Here is a 20748-nt window from a genome sequence, read left to right on the forward strand (position 1 = left end):
TTGCTTACAATAGTAAGCAGAACAGAGAAACCCTTCCATGGTGGTTCAGATTTCTTGGAATACATAGCACTGGATTTTGGGAGAGGCTGGGGAGGAGCCCCAAGGACAGACAGAGCTGGGTCTGTTTAGCCTGGAAGAGAGAAAACTGAGGGGAGACCTCATCAGTGCATATAAATATCTGAGGGGAGGGTGTCGAGAGGATGGAGCCGGTCTCTTTTCATCTGTGCCCAGAGAAAGGACAAGAGGTAACAGGCACAAACTGAAGCACAGAAGGTGCAAATGAATTCCTGGTGGGGGTGATCCTGGGAACATGAGCATGAGTGCTCTGTGATCAGATCAATGGGAGTGCAAATCATGCTGATGTGTTGTAACAGGTACAACTCCCTAGCATGTTTAGCATCCAATTTTTATTGATGTATTGTCCCTTGGGTAGCAAATTACTTGGGAACTAACATTACACTGGAAAATGGCAGGCCATAAATTGGGTGACCTGATCTAGTGGGAGATGTCCCTGCCCATGGCAGAGGTTGGAATGAGATGATCTTTAGAGTTTCTCCCATCACAAACCACTCTGATTCTGTGATAAATAGCAGAATTTTATTTTTTGTTTTGTTTTTAATAAAAAATAAAATAAAACAACTTGAAATTAATGGGGAGAAAGACCAGAACAGATGATAGCCAGATTTTTCAGACCCTTCATCTGAGATGTAGAAGGCCAACGCTCTGATCTGCCCTGCTACATCAAGTCCCACCTGCAAAAAAAAGCAGTATGGAAATAAATAACACCATGTCAATGTGACCTTCCTTGTCATCCTTACTAGAACTGTCCTTTAACTTCTTTTTTATTTTTTCCTGCTCCTGACTTGTATGCTAACCTGAGAGTGCCAGCAAGGAGTAGCAATTGTGTAGCAGACCACAAGGAGAGTATTTTACTTGACTGTTTTGGGCATCAGTATTTAGCCCAAACTATTCCTGGGGTGGTAGGGGAACAGACTAAAAGCCAGTCCATATGTCTATGTTTTAGAGGCAAAGAGTTTCCCTGCACTTGTTTGGAATGAATAAGGCTAGTGGCAGCAACTGCTATGCCTGAAAGATGCAATTTCCTACCTTAATAGTTGTGGATTTTTTTTTTTTGCTCTTTCACTTTAAAATTGAATCTTGCAGTGAAAATGCAAATCAATGCCATAATGATATAATAATTGGCAGGTTGGTCTGAACCATAGTGTTTAACTGTTGGGGTGGAGGTAGATAGAATAAGTGGTAAATATTTAGAGTTGTGCATTCCAATTACAGAAAAACATCAATTCCACTCCTACCACAGTAGTTACTGTCAAATGTGGGAATACACATTTTATCCTCAGGTGCTTTCTGTTTTTTTTTTTTTGTGTGTGTGTAATATATTGCATGTAAACAGCTACAGTGAGAGATGATGCTCATAAGGAGGAGATATAAATTGAAAGTTTGGTAAGGAATGAGATGAGCAAAATACTAGCAGTAGTTTACTTTTGAGTTGCTTTCTCCCACTCTAGACCATGTTGTCTGATGACACTTGCAAAAGTAGGCTAGTACAGTATAGGTGGTCACCTTAAGCAAGATTACCCAACTGAAATTAGGCCCGGATTTATTAAATAAATAAATAAACAAAGGCATTTGAACTTCACGCCACAGATTCCAGGGCTCTAAGCCTGAAAGACATTGCTGTCTGTCCTGTGGGCTGTCTCCCTGCTCCAAAAGCAGCTACAGTTCCCTCTAACTTCATGCATGCATTTGATGCTTTGAACCCTCATCAGAAAGAGCAGAGGGTGTTTCTACCAGGGTTCATGAGCATGGCTGCATGTGCTTAAAACTTCAGGTAGATAACCTTGAAATTTTTTCCAAGGTCTTTATCAACATTAATTTACACGATACAGCAGCATTCCAATTTAATGAGATCAACTTAACGCTTCAGTTAATATCATGCAAATGAAGTGTGATTTGCTAGAACATATTCCACATGTCAAGTATTATACAGGAATAAGATTTATTAGTAAATAGTAAACAATTCCCATTGCTGGCTTCATTAAAGAAAATGTTTTCAGCATGGAGGATATGTTCAAGAAAGACAGTTTAAAAAAAAAAAAAAAAGCAGAGGTATTTGGAATTGGCATGATTAAGCTTAGTCTGTGTTTGCACACTGAACAGACAGTTGCTTACAAATCTTGCTTCTATGGAAGATGAGAGAAGTGATGCTCCTGCTAGTTAAGCATTGCAAAACTGTTCTCTTCAGTCTGGTCAGCTGAAGCAGAAATCACTCGAGACTGAAGGTGAAATTGTTCTCTTCATATGCTGACGTATGCAGGTCCTGTATGGATGGAGACGATACACCAAAAGAGGAGAGCTTGACTGTGTGATATGGCAGAATAGTATCTGAGGGAGTATCGGAAAGAAGTCAACTTGCTGCATTAATAGGGGCTCCGTGTCCCACTGTGCTGACCTCAAGTTTCAGGTAAGGGAGAAGCATAGTGAAAGGAGATGCTGGTCTGCTCCAGGTGAGGATTCTGGCATCTCCTTAGTATTGCTATGGTACTTTTCAAGTAAAGATACTTCTGAAACCTGCTAGGGAAGTCTTGTCGATTTATCGGTTAATTGAGGGACATTGTTTTCTGGTTGCAGGTTGATCCGCATTTTGGATTCTTCCAATGTCTGCAAGACTTTACCAAGTAGCTTGATCAAACAGTTTTCAGACTGATGGGTCTCTTCAGTCTGTTTGTTCTGATTACAGGCTTTTCTTTACATCCAGTGTTTACTGTTGGTTCAGCTTGGATGTCTGAAACTTCTAAAGCAGAACAATCAGTGGTGGATAATGAGAGTCACAAATATCCCTGTTCCCGTGTGAGCAGGGGCAATAGAGTATTCACATAAAACATTCCTACAAATAAATCTCTATTCTTTAAATACAGAGAACTTCGAAACAGTTGAACACAGAACACACATTTATAGAACACATCAAATTAACTGGTCTTGGGGTTGTCCCAGTTTTAGGAGTTGAGAGTCTCTTGGGCTGGGCTAAGGAGTCTTATAATGGTGACTTTGAATTGATCTTAGTTGTCCTATCTAGCCGTGTTTTTAAATCTTATCATATCTCTCAAGCGAAGTCAGAGGTGGTTTGCAGAGTAATATTCTTTTGGGAAATGGATGAGGGGAAGCTCACACATTGTGAAAGAATCTGAGCTAAGATGATTAGTGTGAGACAAAAAGGATGCTTGTGAGTTGTTTCTCTATTTATATATTCCTCTTCACAAAACTGGAGTGTAGACTATACAGATTTAGGTGCTTTTTAATTATTAGTTTCAGTTGTATGTCCCTATGTCCCTATGGGTAGCATTTATAAATATTCTTAAGTTTTTCTACACCTCTGCAATTATTTAATCTCTGACAGCACTGCCTTTTTCTCAATTTATGCCAATGTATTTCAGCTGAGATTTTTGGCCTGTTCTCCCTGACACTGCCTTTAAGATGGCTGTACTAATTAAATTGAAAAATTATATTTTATATTCAATTGTTTCAAAAACATGAAAACTTGGGGCTTCCCTTCATCTTTGTAAATGCAGGCCCTATCTCTTAGTCTATACTGTCAATGTGGGGGAAAAAAATAAATGTTCAGTTGCATAATTATACATTATGCCAAATAATAAACTCTACTTTGAAAATGATACTCAGTTCTGAATTACTCACTCTGAAAACACCCCCTTCTATACTGTAGTGTGCTATTGCATTTACATTTTTTATGGCAGCATTAATGTATCTAAACAATCCAAGCCTACAGGTGACATAAATGACAATGACAGGCACAGGGCAGTTTGTATGAAGAGGAAAGAGAGGACTTGGTGGAGGCTTCTTCTCCTCTTCCCTTCTTGTTTCTCAGCAAGATAAAGGTGAGGGAAGTACTTACAGCCCTCTGGGTTTGGAGACCCAGACGTAGAACAAAGGCAGAAGCAAGAAGAAAAGCCCCAGCAGGGTATGTGACTACACTGTACTTGGATTTGCTTACTGGCATATCTAAACATCTCTCATTGGGACCTGACAGATTCAGTGTCAGGAAGCTAAACTGAATGAATGAGGAATGGAAAACAGAATTGCCTGAAAGAGAGGTGCTGGTGTTAAGTTCAGATGATTTCAAGGCTTTTGTGGAAATGCAGCATCTGGTGAATATTTAAAGGCTATCAGAGGGAAAGTCATCCTATATTTATGTTACTTCTTCTCATGCTCTCTTTTCCCAAATCTACTCTAACAGCTGTTGCTGGAGACCATCTACTTGGCTAGATGGGCCTGTTGTCCCAGGACTGTATGTGACTATAATACAGGTCCTGGTATTAAAATAGGCAGGGAATTCGACAGGCTTTAGTTTTATTTAATAACTTTGAGCGTTCATGGAAAATCTTATTATCAATAGAAAGTATGCCTTGACTTCAGTGTGTTTAGCTCTTTTACCTCTGTGGTAGCAAGAGGCATTCCAAATAAACATAGCAGAGTTTAATGAGCAATCAGGGAAAAAATCAGAAGACTTTGTTGGTTCAGATTCCCTTTTATAATCATAATTTTGGCTCATACATTTTGTGATGTATTTGTTCATAGTTATTTGTAGAGTGCCTTTACTTTGGAGTTGCTCTCTGCATGTCTTCCAAATCTCTGTCATGTTGCCTGTTTCCAGCACTGTGTCAGAACAGTGTGGACATTTCAGCTGTGATAATATTGGTTTAGCTTTCTGATCACTGGAGCTGATGTGCTGACCCAACAGGGCATGGTCTGCCCACTTCTCTCCTCAGAAGGAGTGAGCATATTTTGACGGCAAAGCCCTCAATAATACCTATTCCATTTTCTATAGCAACATTGATGGCAAAGCCTTTTGCCGGGGGAAAGAAGGGGTGGGGGGGAGAGGAACCATAGCCTTTTGGGGAGAAAACCATTGATAGATTTCTCCCAGCACATAAAATCAGTGGGAGAGGAATGCTATTTTAACCATCTTTACTCTTCTTTCTTCACCTCTTGGTTTAGGGCTTCAAAAACACGTCCCGAGGCTATGCAATGCTGTTTGCTCATGCCTCACTACACCATGCCAGCAACTCCACAATTGCAATTGAGTAGTCTGGAACTGCTCCGCATGAAGACATTTAGCTGTGTGAAAGCCTTCCATGCCCTGGGAGAGTCCAATGCTGGTGGAAGTGTGTTCCCACCCTTGTTGAATTCTGCAATGAGAACAAATTGACCTGGTGATGATGAGTTATCTATTTATTTTAAAACAAAGAGAATACAAATCAATTGCTCTTGAGCTTTAATTGTTTTATTGAGCAGTATAAATAATATCATGTATCTAAATTAAATACAGTTGTTATGGTTGGGTTTCTCATCGAAAATTTAATAACAAAAAGAAGGTGGGAGGGAGAGGTGAAGAAATCCCATGTTTTGATGTGTGTTGCTGCAGCAACAACTGCATTACATACCATTTGTTTCCCTTCTGTGACCATGAGATGCAATTGAACTTGGTTCTCCATATCTCGACATCAGCTTTGCTGTATGATCCTCTTTCATGCTGAACACTTGCAAGAACCCTCCATGAGGCAGGGCACACATAGCACAGCTTTGTTTGCAGGCATCTCCCTTCTTTCTGGCAATTCCTGGCTGTTAAGTGTCACCACAGGAGGCAGCAGCTGAGTCAGACAGGCCAGCAGTCAGCCTGGGAGCAGGAGGGCGGGAAATGTCTGGCTCAACAGCTGGAGCATAGCACCCAGACCACTGGAGCTGAGTTTTCATCTTGTTTTCATCTACCTGAGCCACTGCATGCACTGTCGCTTCTCTCGTTTAGGAACTGCCTTCTCTTTGCAGTCCGTTTATCTCCCATTACATGGGAGGCACTTGAAGCACCTCTAGCTGTGCAGAAGAAAGAGCCCCAGGCTCACACGAGTCCTTTCCCACAAGCAGGGCTGGTTTGGAGCAACCTGTCGTGTGTGCACAGTATAGCCACGTGCTACGAAGAGATACCAGCTGAATGTCCTGAGCAGTGGTGGCATAGCAGCGTGCTGGTACTACTGGCTTCTTCACTCTGTACACGTGTGCCCTGCTTGCAGTCCTTCAGCAAGGCTGCTGGTGACACAGAAGTGGGAAGAGTGGCTGATCCACTGCAAGGCTGTGCTGCCATTCAGGTGCTGCAGACCTGGACAGGCTGCAGAGTTGGGCAGAGAGGAACCTCATGAAGGTCAGCAGAGGCAAACGTGGGGTCCTAAGGAGGAATCACACCACGTGGGCGCCTAAGGAGGAATCACACCATGCACCGGGGCAGGCTGGGGGCTGGCCTGCTGGAAAGCAGCCCTGTGGAGAAGGACCGGGCAGTCCTTGCAGACAACAGGTTAAGTGTGAGCCAGCAAAGGGCCCCTGTGGCCAAGAAGGCCAGTGGGATCCTGGGCTTGCACTGGGACGGGTGTTGCCAGCACGGCAGGTGAGGTGATCCTGCCCCTCCACTCAGCCCTGCTGAGGCCACGTGTGGAGGGCCGTGTCCAGTGCTGGGCTCCCCAGTGCAAGAGAGACCTGGAGCTTCTGCAGAGAGTCCAGCAGAGGGCTACAAAGATGATTAGGAGAGCCGAGCATCTCTGTTAGGAGGCAGGGCTGAGGGAGCTGAGTATGGTTAGCCTGGAGAAGAGCAGGCTGAGAGGGCATCTTCTCCCTCTCTATTGATAAGACTCCTCTTATCCTCTGGACTCTTCTTGGTGGTGCCCAGTCACAAGATGGGAGAGCCACCGCCAGGAAAGGGGCCCTCAGCCCCCATGACCCTCCTCCTCCTTCCACACGAGGGCCTCTTTCAGGCCGCACAAGCCCCCTCCCAACACGGCCACATTGGGCGTGGGTTGTGGGGCGCCATCACAGGGGCATCACCGAGGCTCCCTGATGTCACTGTGGCATCCGCCCCCTGCTGTGTTCCGGGGCCTATAAAAGCCCCTGCACCTGGCCCACCCCTCGCTGATCTCCCAGGCCCTCTGGCGAACGGCAGCAATGGTTGTCTTGAAGAGGTCCTGGGGCGAAGGCTGCCCCCAGCTTCATGGGAGCAACGCGCGCTGGGTTGATGAACCCAAGAAGAAGTGGAGGCGGAGGACAGAGAGCGGAGGCGGAGCAGCCGCGGCGGACGGTGTGGAGCCCATGGAGGTGGATCCACCTGCGGAGGAAGAGCTGATGGAGGTGGATCCACCTCCAAGCCCTCTGATGTGGCACAGTGTCATCGTGCCAGGGCTCCCACCTGCGAGACATCACCACCGTCATCGCAGAACTGCCCGGTCTGCTCCGTACTCCCGGCCCTGCCTCCGCCTCCACAGCTAGGGGGGAGAGGCCATCCGTTTACCATCTGGCAGGACTGCCTGCGTGATGGCCTCTTCCCCCATCCCCTGCCCCCCATCCCCGCCTCTTGTCCCAAGCTGTGGACAAGAGCACACTTGGCTTCCTGTGGGCTGCTGCACCAGGGCGACAGGAGAAGCCCTCCGAAGGCCACGCTCGGCGTGGGGCGTCTTGGTCTGAGGACGAGAAGGCTGCCCAAGAGGTGCTTGAAGACGAAGCCACGCCCTGCATGGCAGTGCACAGAGAGGAGCAGCAGATCCCTCAAAACGGTGACGCAGACAGCTGCTCCTCTGAAGAAGCACAAGTCTTCAGGTCTGCCAGCAAGGAGCGCAGGAGTGCAGCGCAAGGTCCATTCAAGATGCTTGGTTACCAGTTCTTCCCAAAACTGGACAGCAAACTGATAGAATAATCCTAATAAAAATAAGAAAGAAAGAAAGATATTGCAACAACAACCACAATAAGAATAAACAAGAACCAGCGAAAACACTTTCCTATCGTCTTTTGTGTCATTTTTGCAACTGCCCCTGGGCTCTGGCATCCCATTCTGGTCTCCCTCATAGAGGAAAGATCCTGATGGGTGTGGAGTGGGCCCAGCTGACGGCACTGGAGGGAGTGAGGGGCCAGGGCACACGGCATACAGGGGCAGGCTGAGGGAACTCCTGTGGTCAGCATGAAGGAGAGGAGGCTCAGGGGTGGAGCTGACAGCTGCCTCCAGCTGCCTGCTGGGAAGGGGGAGAAGAGAAGATGCTGCCTGTGCCTTCTCCGAGGGGCTCTGTGGCAGACTGGCACCAGGCCCACGCTTGCAGGTGAAGATATCCCAGCTAGCAAAAAGGAAAAGATTGTCCCCACAATGGTGCTCAGCTGAGCATCTCTCTTATAAGGATTTTTTTTTTTTAATATTTAGATACGATAGTCCTTATGGGTCCCTTCCAACTTGGGCTATTCTATATTTTATGATTCTATTTATATCTGCCTCTTTGTTCAGGTTAGACTTAGTGTGAGGGAGGAGGCATGTTTAGGAGGGAGGAGGGCAATGGGGACACATCTAGCAATGTGCTTTGGGGAGTGTTTTCCCTGAGGGACTGCAGCCCATGGGAGTTCCTGTGATGGAGCAGGGGAACAGTGAGAAGCAAGGAGCATGGAGGAATGACAGATGGAAAATGATCGTGAACTTTCTAGTGGCACCTGTTGCCATGTCGAAGGGACTGAACGTAGTGGGGGCAAAAGTGAGCTAAGGTGAAACTAGGGTAAGGAGGAAGAGGGGACTTGAACAGAGCCTTAGGAAGGGGAAGGAAAGTTGTTTCCCTAAGTGTCAGATAGTTCTTTGTTTTCCCTCAGTGCCCAGATCTGTAATTAACATTTTGTGTTAATCAGCAATAAGTAAAATTTCCTGAGTTGAGAGTGCTTGCTTGCAACACTGGTTTTATTTGAATTCAGAGTGAATAAATTCCCTGTGCACTCTGTGAGATGCTCAAATGTTTCCTATTCATTCCCATTTCTTTTCCCTGTCTGAAAGACACCTCCCCTCTCTGCTGGCCAACACTAGCAGGGGTGAAACTGTGAAGATTGCAAATGCTGGTCACTGAATTTGCCAGATTTTAAAGCTTGTTAGGCTTCTGAGTCCACCCTATCCAGCAGAGGCTGGACGTCTGTAGGAGTGCCTTTCTTGGCAGCTGGCTGTTTGGGGGCAGAAAGAAGCCTGCACAATGAAAGATAATGCTGGAGTGCATGGTGCCATGCCAGGAGCTTCCTCTGGGAGGTACATGGGATGTTCTGAAAATCTCAGTGTATGCTGGAGGCCTTGGGACTCTTGGGTGGCAGTGCTGCTGCTGGCCAGGACACAATCGAAGGGTGGAAGGTTTGGAGATGGCGAGCCCCAGGTCAGCAGTGCACGCAGGAAGGCTGATCTGACATGCCTGAGCCCTGCAGGCACTGGGTGCCTGGGGCTTGTTGTTCAGAAAAGTGGCAGGCAGTCATGAGGCTCCTGTAGAATGCCTTAGGCTGAACACGTTGAACAAGCAGACAGCAGGGGAACCGATGATGCTTTTCTTCTGTGTAATATCTCCTGCTCTGATGTTAAATTTCAGAGCAGTTTTCTTCCTTTGAGAGAGTGCTAAGAGGCTAATATTTGAGTAGAATTTTCCCATGAATTGTTAACATTTGCTAAGCAAACTGTGTAAATTGGTCCTATATCTATTGCTTGGATTTCTCAAGCTTTTCAGTAACTACCTAGGAAGAAGTCACCAAAAACTGACAAAATATAGACGTAGACATAATTTCTTCACATTTGTTATAACTTTTTGTACAAGTGAAATACCAGAAATAGATAAGAATAAACTGTATGCATCTATCTCCCTTATACCCACACTAATCTCTGTACCTCTGCAACTAAATGCCAAGCCATTCACCTAAGCTTTAACAAGATTGGTTAATAAATAGACATTTAAAACCTATGTGAAATATCACTTTGTTAGAGTACCTCTTGGCTACTCTCCAGGAAGGCGTGTGGATGTCCATTAGCCCTGCCAACTCATGCCTCTGAGGTCAGCGGTTTCTCAGCACTGTCGGCACAATGATTCCTTATCACAGTGCAGTGCAAGAATGATGCTGGGTCAGGTTTAAGTCTGCGGCTGGGGTTTGCAAGTAAGATATATGTGCTGCAGGAAAAAATAATCTGCAAGAGATGGATGAATGTCTAAACAAATTCCAAAATGTACTGAAACTTTTTGAAAATGCTGAAGTCACTGTGTCTTCATATGATCTTATTAAGGGCTTGAACTTATCATACTAAGATGAATGCCTTGACTTCCACAGACTTCTGTGGGGAAACAAGTGCATGCATCTTTCTTTAAGTTACTGGGTTTAGCCAAGGTAGAGAAACAGTGATTAGATATAAATTTGGTTATCAGTTTTTGTAAGCTGTTTCTGATGTTAAGTCTGATGTGGCAGTTGTTTTGTTGGTGGTGGTTTGCTATTTTGTTGTTAGCAAATTTTGGGATCAATGTAGTCCATGTTAAAAGGTGAATAATAAGTACACTAGAGGGTGTTATCAGAATATTTTTTATTAGAAGACTTTGATAGTTAAAAAAAAAAAAACCTTCAGTAAAAAAAACTTTCAGTAAAAAAAAACTGAAAGCGACTTTGGGGACATGGAGAACTAAATGGGAAATCTGCAATATGGAAGATCAATGAGAGGCTATGCAGAAATAGGTAGACAATAATACATCAACAGAAAAACAAAGCATACTTTTTGGTGAGTGCAATGGTGTTAGAGAAATTAACTAGAAAGATCATAACTCCATCCCTTGAGGGTTCTAAATCTTTCTAGAAGATAGCCTATTAATCAAATGGGAATTTTGGCATTGGCCTGATTAGGAATTTACTACAAAGGGCTTTGTGTTACAGAGAAAGTTAGATGAAGTACCCATAGTACTGTCTCTTGCCCCTCAAATCTGCGCAAGCCCCAGATCTTAACTATTCTAGGGATTTTTATTCAAAATGTGTGTGTCTGAGAGGAGAGAAAAAGGCAATTAAAAACAGTAATTCTGGAGAAGTACCAGCCACGGGTTTATAAACTCACTGTTCTTCCAAATTGCAATGAAATCCAGAAGATTGCTCTGGATCACGTGAAACAACTGGCTGACGTCTGTTTGCTTTCTTTTTTAACTGTATGCTATAGCTTTTAAATAAAGTCAATTCAGAATAAACTAGCTCATTCTGAAAGTGTCAGAACAGTAATTCTGGCTTTATTAGAATTATTTACAAGGTGTCTTCTAAAATAAAATTTGAACAGTCAACCTGTTTTTATTGTCTTTGAGATCATATATTACTATGACTCACACTTTTATGAGACAAAATATTCTACAAAATATTCTAGCCAGCTCCAGTTCTACTTTTTTTTTTTTCCTCATCACATCCACAGCTCTAGTCTTCCTCCATAACTTTTTTTTTTCCTTTAAGGAGAAAATGAAACCCTAGTGTTCAAACTGCAATACTCATATCTCTTTTCATCTTTCTACAAAAATAAAATAAAATAAAATAAATAAAAATCAGTTAGTTATTTTGCTACTGCTTTTGGTATTGACTTAGGTTGTCACAACCAAGTCCCAAATATAAGTACTATAATCTGGATTCTGCAATTAAGGTATGAAATTACTTTAAAAGGCAGAATCAGTGAGTCAAGCCCAACCTGTATGTGTGTCTGGATCACGTTGTCAGTGGAACCCTCTATGATGGAACCCTCTGGGATGAAAAGGCTAGGCCACAAGTTAATTTTTCCATTCATTACAGCGGCTTAATTTTGATGAAAATCCAATAACTTTAATAGATTTCCCCGTAGCTTACACCAATGCAAATGGAAGGAAAATCAGACCCCAAGCATTTTAAGGAGAAGAATGACAATCAAATCTATCTCTCTCAGGTTGTTTCCAAAGGGAGTTACAGTGAAGATCCTGCAATTTCCACCTGCATATCCACCTGTATCACTTACAGACCTGCATGTGTGACCATGCTGCAGAACCACTGTTTCACCAGAGAAGTTTGTGTGCCTGAGGGTGCGTAGGGTTGTCCTGAAGAGTTCCGTAAGGACTGGGCAGCCTGTAGTTTCTTCACTGGCATTAGAAAAGCACCAGTGTTTCTACATAACAGGCTGTCTTTAGACAAGTAAAGTTCAAAACATAGTGTGTGCCTGGCAGAATCGTGTTTACACCTACAGATAAGTTAATATAAACATCCCTCTTTTGTAACCATAAAACCAGATTCTGACATGTGGGTGCGTTCACTCAAGTATAGGGGATGGATGCACCTGCAGGCAGGTGCAGTTTTGTGGCTAGGCATAGAGAAAAGGTTTTGCTCATTTATTAAATTTTAACTTAAAATTCTATGGCTTTCACTTTCAGATGCTTAATGAGCAGGAATACTACAGCACATATGGAGATGCAAAGACTATTAGTATCAGGCAAGAGCTTAAAAAAAATCAAGAATTTCTACCCTGAATGAAGGGGAATAAAGTTCAGGAAAGTAAAGATAAGGTGAGCATTTCTATTTCTGCTCTTCCTATTTTATTTATTTTTTTGTATGTGTTGGAAGTACATCTGATGGTTAATTTTATTGTGCCATCACAAAGCTGAGGTAGCACTTCAGCTTCAGAACAGGCTGAGTTTATACATTCTGTCCATTAGCAGAAACTTGGTCCAAAGTTGTGATTCTTATGTTATATACTATTATATATGTTAAAGGATTTTCCATCCATCTTGCTATTTCCTTTTCTAAATGACCTTTTTCACATGTCTTTGAAAACTTTTTAAAATCAACATGGTATCAGCTGTCACCATCTCTGCAGTGTGTTTCTGAATTGCAGATAAAAAAAAAAAAAAAAAAAAAGGATGAGGGGGGAGAGAAAGATATGACAACAACTTTAGTTTGTCCTCTTTTCCTCTCACAAAGTAGCAAACAAGCGAGATAAGTCTTTACCTCTTCAAATTCAAAGGGCATTTTGTCTCAACTTCACTAGAATCAAGACTTTACCTTTGGGAGGGTGCAGAACCAGCTGACAGGCAAATAGTGAAGTATTTGGGTTGCTATTTACTGCCACTAGCAATACATGAGTTTTGTTCCACTGTGTGATATGCATTTGCTACAAAGCTTTGGAGGGATATAAATTCAACTTAAATTTGGACATTAATCAGATGATATATCTGAATCTTAAGTGTTTTAAAATCTTAAACTCCCTGCATCAGCTACACTATGAAATGAAGCTGCTGTTGATGATGATTGTTCAGCTTCAATTTTGAGCATTCTTTTATTTAATATCATTAAATTTGGTTGTAAGAAAAGCAAAACCTTACAAAATATATAACAAAATATTACCTATCTGGAGATTTTGAAAGCAGTTTTGCAATAAGTGTATAATTCTGTGGATTTAGAGCCTCAGCTGCTACTGATTTAGCTCCCTTGAGCTGCTGAGTTTAGATAGGGGTAGGATCTGGCACAGGAAGTGCCCTAAGTGTAAAATTTCATTTGTTAATAAATGTCATTTATTTACAAGCATTTTTATCAATCCTACTAAATTTCCATAAAAAAGTTTTTAATTGAACCTCTATTAAATTCTTTCATTTTCTCTTTCGTAAGAATACTGGGGATTAGAAGTGCCAGAGGAGAGTTGGGAATTAGCTGCATCGCATGTACATTTGCGTTTTGTTGTTGTTTGTTTGTTTTGCTAGGCTCTGAAATAAGTTAATGGGCAGAAGTGCACAAAAAGCACAGAAGCTTACTTCTCTCTGCACAACAGTTGGTAATCTGGAATATTATTTAGTCTGCCCACAGTATTTCTGCTAACAAACTACCATATCTTGTTTTGTAGTGCAGGCTGGAAGCTCAGTATAGCCTCCAAAAGGGACTACAGCCCATGATAAACAGCTTCAATTTTTCCTTCAATCTTGCTAATTTTGTTAGTAGCAACTGGCTCCATGTAGGACCACCCAAAAATCAGAGCAGGTGTCTGAGAGCATTGTCCAAATGCTTCTTGAACTCCAGCAAGCTGGGTGCTGTGACCACTGCCCTCGGGAGCCTGTCCCAGTGCCCAATCACCCTCTGGGTGCAGAACCTTTTCCTGATATCCACCCTCATTAGAACACCACATGCAATTTAATGAAAATCAAGAGGGGAAAATCAAAACAAACCAATTTTGTTACCTTGTTGTTTATTGCACTAGACTGCTTGTGTCCCTGGAGATGTGTTTAAACTCTTCTCTGCAGATGTACACAGGGCTGCAAAATGCTTTCAGTGCCTAACCTGAACATGTCCTGGTGAGTGCTCTCCCTCCGTAATGCTGGGACCACAAAAGGGTGGTAGCTTTCAGCTTTATATAGATGCAGAAAACTGAAATGCACATCTTCTCAGGGCTCTCATCTGAGTTCAGCCACTTGTGCTCACAGCAGAGACTGGTGTTACCTGAGGAGCCTCTCTGCTCATCCCTCTCAATTAGGCGCTGTGTTTGTGCTCAGCCCCTTGCAGAGCTGTGCTGCAGCTGTGGCTGGCCACAGACTCTGCTGACCCTGACCTGAACCGACTTATTTACTTCCTGGCTTGACCTCAGGCCTGCCTTATCCCTAATGGTCTCCTGGTGATCTGGGCTCTTGGCCGACCCTGCCTGCTGTCACTGCTCCGGTCCCCTCTGCTCATTGTGCTCAGCACCCTGCATGGCTCTGACCCTGATCCATGGGGACACTGCCTGTGCCTGCCTTGCTCTCTTTCATCCTCAGCCCTGGGCTCGCTTCTCCATACAGAGCAGCCTGCCTTTGCTGCTCCCTAAAGAAACTGAAGTGTGATAACACTTGCTTTTTGCAGATGTTCTGTGTGTTAATGACTCCATGTCAGCCCAGAGGGAAGTTATCGGGCCTAGTACATTCCTGTTTTGTTCTTTTTCCGAATTGCTTCCAAGAACAGTAAGACAGAGTGAGCAGGGATTCTGGCTTCTTGTTGTCTTACACAGGGATTAAGACATGGCCGTGTATGTGAGACAAGGCTCATCCTATTCCTGATTAGATATTCATATTAACAATTTTTTGTCCACATTACAGTACTTCCTACATGTTCCAGCTAAGATTAAAGTTCCATTGTGCTAGGCAAAATACAAACAAGGAAAAAAAAATCCACATGAGAGAGGATGTATAGAAGGATGTATAGAAGTACATAGAGATGATCAGAGACCAAATTTTTTGGTGTTTAAAAAAATAAATAAATAAAAATAAAGCCTCAGGATGCTGTGGAGGGGGAAGCAAAAACATTCTAGTGTTGTCAGAAAATAAATGCAGTTTATTAATTGGGTGGAAAAACAAATTGAGTGTTTCTGGCTGAAAATCTGCTGCTTAGCATTTTGGGAGGCCCTTCTGCCACCACCCCAGTTAGCTGCCCTGCTCTCCAAGGTTCGCCGCTGCTCCAGTGATCCAGATGTTTGGCTGGCAGCCTGCCTGCCAGGGTGACCTGAGGGGACAAAGGACCACTGTGCTGGTACCTGGGGATGCTGAGCTGGAAAGCTAAATTTGTCTGTCAGATGCTTGCTCTGTTTCAGCTAGCTAGGATAAATCTGTTAGCCAAGGCTTTAGGGGAAAGCTACAGTAGAGATAGAAAGATGAGTGTCAAGGATCTGAATTATCACAAGCTCCAGATTTATCAAGAATTGTCAAAGCAAGAAGACAAACAGCCTTTCCCAGGCCCTCTGCACATTTGTACCCTACCTGCAACTGGGATTAGGGCTATTAAGAGACATAGCTCTATACAAGCCTTCAGTGGGGAGGTCTCGTGCGTGGGAAAGACACCACTGAATAATTCCTTCTCACTACTCATGTAGCTGACAGCTCCTCAAAATCATCTCAGATGATATTTTGCTGTAAATGGCAAAACTCCACTGAAATCAGTGGAGTGCTATCCATTTACACTTGCTGAACACTCTTTCAACAATGCAAGATTTATTATTTTGTTTTGCTGATGCATGAGAGTTGAATGGGATAGTAAGGTAGATGATCTGTATTTATTGTAGGTTCTATTTTGTTCTAGTCTTATTAATGATAACAATAGTATGGTATATATGATATTTATTCAGCACGGGAGGGATTATGTCATCAGAACTACATTTTAAACTATTTGTGTTCTCTACAGAGCCTTCTCAGGAATGAGAAATTAACCAGTTGTAAAATTATCTATTCACAAGAATAGATCAGAAATTGTGCTTTGATGCTACAATAAATCTAGACTAGGGCTTGCATTTGTCAGTTAAATACATCCCAAACATCTCATGTGATCCAGAGCTTTGAACTGGTTTGTTAGTTTTTTTGAGGTGAACATATAGCTTAGCTTACTATCAGGCAAAGTACTGTCTGCATTTTCATAAACTTCTTAAATCTAGAACAAAAACAGAAGGCTGTCATCAACTATTTAATGTCTTCGTTATTTCAAGAGAATTGTATTAATGCCTGATGCAGACCTGATGCCAACTACACTTAGTCACTTATAGTTCATGGTTTGAAACAAGCTAGAAACTCTCTAGCTACATTCCCTTCTGTTTTTTGTTTGTTTGTTTGTTTTGGTTTGGTTTGTTTGTTTGTTTGTTTGTTTGTTTGCTTTATGGACGAGGGGAGGATTCTCCTGAACTTGGATCTGAACCACTTTTTTCTTTGTTTAAATATATACTTGTGTAAGACTTTTTTTTTTGGGGGGGGGAAGTCTAATAGGATATTGCTGAAATGGATACCATACCAGAGGTGGCCATGATTCTTGGTATTTGAGGTGACAATTGCTAACACCTGGTTTGTTGTAAATTAACCTCTTCATTAGAAAAGAAAGACGGACCTTGACTTCAGTACTTAAAGTCCATTTCCTGTCCCACTCTCTCAGAGACTTCTTCCATGATTGTCTTCAAATGAGCTGTCTTTGTAGTGTCTTCTTGTCTGTAAAATGAGTGGGAATACTTATCTATCGTGATAATAGTTGAGAGTGGGAAGGAAAGACGAGACGTGTATAGACTTAAAGGGTTTCATGTCAAACTTCTCACCAACCAATATCTCCAGGTCCTTCTCCTCAGGGCTGCTCTCAATCCATTATCTGCCCAGCCTGTATTTGTACTTGGGATTGCCCCGACCGAGGTACAGGACCTTGCACTTGGCCTTGTTGCCAAAACATGAGGTTTGCACAGGCCCACCTCTTGAGTCATAACACAAATGCCTAGTGAGAGACAGTGAAATAGCTTACAGTCTAATCAGAGAAAACTAAGGTGGGGAACAGAAATAGGCAGAAAGGTTTGAAGGTGATGCTGTTGTATAGCAGGTCTTGTTGAGTGGGAAAACTATGTTTATCCCTTAAGGTTATTGTCTTTCAAATACCATAGACTATTTTCCCACTAGTATTATACCATTATCATTTATGGTATTGATGCAAGGTATGGGTTTCTCTAAAATAATTTAGTTTAAAAACTATAAAATGAAAATGCCTTTATTCTAGCTTTTTTTTTTTTTCCTTTTTTTTTTTTTTTTTTTTTTTTAAGAAGGAAATCTGTGCTTTCTCTTTTACTGGTATCATGGTACACTATAAAATTTGAATTCCCTTCCAAGTAATTATTGCTAAAGTTTTAATCATTGTTTCTTGTTTGAATTATCAAATCTCTGTACAAAAATACATATCAGTTATTACTGAGTAGTTTGAAAATAGGTTAGAATAGTCTTCTTTGCCTGATTTCCTGATGATTTTGGTGGTTTTGTTGTTGTAGTTATTACAGGCTGTCTCAACTTAGATTTAGCTATCTGCCAATATGTCCCATTTAATTACAAAATACGCAATTAATGACTAATGGGTTTATGACTACATGAGCCTGGAGACATTGAAAAAATGATTTCTCTATTGGGAAGATATTATGTTCTCAACATATGGTCTGAGCTTTGGATTTTGTGATACTGAAAAACAGATCATCTCCAAGGTTAGCAAAGAGTGAATATTAAGATGTTAGAGGCAGATTTCAAATTATGTACTCAACATGCAAAAAGCTGTACATTTTGTCAGTCACCTAGCTAATGCACAAGTCAATAACACAGCTACAGATGTTTATCTCCCAGGAGAGCTTGTCATTCATATTAGCTAACTCTGTAGAAGTGATGAGGAAATTGCATCCTTTTTTTGCCAAGGCTGGGGTTCAGGAATCACTTCTGTAAGCCAGTATTTGATAGGCTGAGCCATAATTTTGTTGCCTGCAATATTTTGAATCTTGTAATAGACATATTAGAAATCTCACATATAGATCACAAAAGGTTTGAGAGCATGTCTCATCCTGAAAAACAAAAATTCCCTATTATGCTATAAAAACTTCAACCTTTATATTTATATTTCCTGACCTGTCTGATTGTGTAATGCTCATTAAAATGCTGAACTCCAGCTTGTGTGCCTGTTTTTCTATGCCGAGGAAAGCGTAGTTTGAGGAGTAAGAATGTGTTTCTGAGTGTCATCCCATTGTGGTGGAAGGCTTGGACAGGATAATTATGTAGCTGGCATAGTTCAGAACGAATCCTACTCCCCATAGCTAAGTCAGGGCTGCAGTTTCCTGTGGTTCTGAATGGACTAAGCTGACTCGCAGCCCATGGCTTTGTGCCAAGAGTATAATCTCAGTGTGGGAAACTGCATTTCTGCTCCCAGTTTTGCATTTATGGGCGGTATTGAAAAGTTGACTGCAGCAGTGGTAGTTGGGAAACCTTCCTTATCTATTTATTTTTATTTTCTTTTTCTCTTTTTTCTTTTATTTATTATTAAAAAAAAAAAAAAAAAAAAAAAAAAAGGATGACTGAAACATTGAGTATGTTTTATTCTTTTCAGTAAAGTTTGAGATTAATTTTCTAAGCAATGTATAGGGTTCTTTATGGGCACCCTGAGCCATTTATATATTCTGCTGCCCCTAGGTAGCAGAATTTAAGAGATGTGAAATCACAGGTAGAACACAAGTGAGCTGTTTCTGTGAAACACCTCAGATACTCCAGAGTGCTAGAAAAAAAGAGGATTGTGCTGTGCCTTATGATGTCCACAAATAAGAACTGGGATAGGGTCATCAGGCTTGTATTTATAGGAGACTGAAGTGATTTATAAAATAGAGTCCCTTGAGAGTCTAATCCAAAACACACAGGCACACATGCACAGGGGCTTTGCATGTTCCACTGGTGTTAAATATTTGTGTTTTATCTGCAGTATTCATAACCTTGCCACTTGAACTGAGAGGTGCTTCTCACCTTTGCCTGGCTTTAAGAGAAGTGCTTCCTCTCCTATCATTCTCAAGTCTGACAAATATCTGGTAGGTGTCATCATAAAGCTGGCATCTGAAATTCTGAAAACAAATGGTATTTGCCAATAGTCTTGCTGCTAATTCTTATGACCATTTGTACTCAAACTGAACATTCCCACAATTATTGTTTCAAAGCTGACTTAGGGTATTTTTCCCCCACCTTAAAAAGAGTTTGAGAACCAGGACAGTAGGTTTTCTCCTTTCCAGAGAAAGAAGAAAAAGGGTGGTGTTAGTATCTCCTAGTCTACTGAAATTTATCTGTTAATTCTGGGAACAGGGTCATTAATTTTCTTTTTTTTGTTTTGTTTTGTTTTGTTTTGTTTTTGAGTGTTGATCTATTGTGATGGTTTGCAGGCAGCAAAAGGAAGGTAGAAAAAATAATATAATATAAATTGGGCTTTCAGGAAATCTGAATTCACAATGAACATACAAAGCTGAGGTCAGATAGTTTAGCTTTGATAACAAAAGTCCATTTTAAAATGCTAATTAACCCACCAAGTGTACACTTTTTTCTTTTTTCTTTTTTTAAATTAAAATCTCTAATCATTTCACTTTCAAGTTTCATTTTCTATTACAGACAAAAAAAAAATATGTCTGGAAGGGACCAAACAGCTGATTAAAAGAATGAAATCTAAGTGTAAAAGGAAAATTTAATGAGATCTCATGAACAATTAAAAAGACCATTTGCATTCTTCTAAGCCTATTGGAAAAAGAGAGGAACTAAAAAAAAAAAAATCTAAGGAAGGTTTAGCTATAATCACATGCTGTGAAGGGATAGAAAAGAGAACATCAGATGCTTTTCATGATTCCTCCTGAACCCCTCAATAGCACAACAGGATGCTCATTAGCATGCACATTGGTGTGACCTGGTTTACCACAGCTTTGCATTTTGGCAGGTGTTTAAAACAGGTGTACAAATCTTCTGCAATTTTTCCTTTCTCAGAACTCTGATAATATGGACAGGTTGCACAGTTTGTATGTCTGTTCTTTCCATTGAGACTTTCTGGTCCCATGTATGCTGCAGGTGGCTTTAGAAGATCTTGTTCAAATTGATTTATAAGTCTTCTGAAAGCAAGCAGAAACAAAAGCTGTCAGTCTCCAAGACGAATTTCCTTCCTTTCACATAACATGAAGCATTCTGAATGTGCAGGGTGTTTGGTGTGTCCCCCAAACTGAATATCAGTTACCAGAAATTTATCAAGCAGCAGCTGCAATTACATCGTAGCCCTGGTAACAACTGTGACATAATTGAGATTCAATATTAATTTTCCTGTTTGACCGCTCCCACCTGTAACAACTGTGTTATCTGACACAGAAATGTCTTGGAGGGGAAGTAACAGGTCAAGCCACCAGAGCTCTACCTATAGAGGCCAGATGGACAGCTGGGAACAGCTATGAGCATCCAAACAAGATCTGAATGTGTTGTGTCCTAGCATCATAAGAGAAAAATACATATATATATATAAAAAAAAAATATCCAATAATCTCTTAAGTACCTTTAAGTCTAATCTTGCATAGGTCCACCACTGATGTCAACCAGCACCAATGCTGGAGAGACATAACCAAGGTTCTTC

The 20748-nt window shown here is 41.6% G+C and overlaps 1 protein-coding gene across 2 annotated transcripts in view; it reads left to right on the forward strand.

Annotated features, from left to right (window-relative positions):
• The window catches only part of LOC311431012 (uncharacterized protein), a 73203-nt gene extending 67828 nt beyond the window's left edge, over nt 1-5375 (forward strand). The window contains exons 7-8 of one of the 2 annotated variants that reach the window (XR_014689170.1): nt 2339-2485; nt 5035-5375. The gene's annotated coding sequence lies outside the window, so the exon portion shown is untranslated. Of the gene's footprint in view, nt 1-2338; nt 2486-2652; nt 3693-5034 lie in introns of those variants that run through there. The other variant, XR_014689171.1, reaches the window with a different exon arrangement.
• Nucleotides 5376-20748: the final 15373 nt, after the last annotated feature.

Source organism: Aythya ferina, assembly GCF_964211825.1.
Source record: "Aythya ferina genome assembly, chromosome: 2".
Lineage (NCBI taxonomy): Eukaryota > Metazoa > Chordata > Aves > Anseriformes > Anatidae > Aythya > Aythya ferina.